This window comes from Stigmatopora argus, chromosome 13 (assembly GCF_051989625.1).
Source record: "Stigmatopora argus isolate UIUO_Sarg chromosome 13, RoL_Sarg_1.0, whole genome shotgun sequence".
NCBI lineage: Eukaryota > Metazoa > Chordata > Actinopteri > Syngnathiformes > Syngnathidae > Stigmatopora > Stigmatopora argus.
Window position 1 is genome coordinate 16,550,452 of NC_135399.1, and position 947 is coordinate 16,551,398.

General features: G+C 38.3%; 1 long non-coding RNA gene across 1 annotated transcript in view; it reads right to left on the reverse strand.

Moving 5' to 3' along the window:
- The window catches only part of LOC144087361 (uncharacterized), a 7,554-nt gene extending 7,255 nt beyond the window's left edge, over positions 1-299 (reverse strand). The window contains exons 1-2 of the long non-coding RNA XR_013304709.1: positions 176-299; positions 1-11 (exon numbers count right to left, since the gene is read on the reverse strand). The exon at positions 1-11 is cut by the window's left edge and continues 123 nt beyond it. This is a non-coding gene — a long non-coding RNA (uncharacterized LOC144087361). The remainder of the gene's footprint in view (positions 12-175) is intronic.
- Between the last annotated feature and the right edge of the window lie 648 nt (positions 300-947).

A 947-nucleotide genomic window follows, 5' to 3' on the forward strand; every position in this document is an offset into this window, starting at 1 on the left:
AAGCGTGTTTCCTTTATAAATAAATGAGTCCACTTGGCATAAAGCTAGCACGTACGCAAACAGAATTTTTAGCGATAAGAGTTTGTCTTTTTGGTCAAAATCTTGCTTGTAGCAAGGGCAAAAAGCAAAGGAGTTTTTTTTTGTGTATGCATTCCAACGGCAATTATACACTCACAGCCGGCTCTCCTTTTGGATCCAACTCTCAAGAAGTTGTCCGACTCTTGCAGCAAAATGCTCCAATATGTCCACAAGCTGGTCATTAACTGTGGACCAGTGCACGGCGCTGGTCATTTAGTCCACGGATTCATTAGAGCCGTCTTGCAAAACAGCTGCCTTCTGCTGCTACAATCAATGCTAATGAGCGTGGCCAGCCTGGGCAAAATTATCAAAAGTTGGTGGTTGGTTACACACAGTTGTTTGAATAAAAAATGGCACTTGATGCCTCGTTATGGGTGACAGTAATAAATATTGATTCATTTGGAGGCAGTCACTTGTCACATGATACCTTTTAACTATATATATACCGTATTTTTCCAACTTTAAGTCACACCTGACTATAATTGACACTTTTGGGAATAAATATTGATTCATTTGGAGGCAGTCACTCATCAGATGATACATTTTAACTATATTTACACCGTATTTTTCCGACTTAAAGTCACACCTGAGTATAATTGACAGTTTTGGGTGGGCATTTTTTATTTTCTCAGAAACCAGGAACCCAAATATGTTAAAGTAACAATACTAACATTGAGAACAACAGGTGAAATTGGCTTCTATTAACATAACAGTTTTGCTGATAACTATAGCCTAAAAAAGTAAAATAGCAGTCGTCAGAGAGAAAGGAAAAACATACATATAAGTCGCACGCTTGGACAAGCTATGAAAAAAGTGCGACTTATAGTCCGGAAAATACGGTAACTGACAGCCCTTTGCATTCGTTGTTA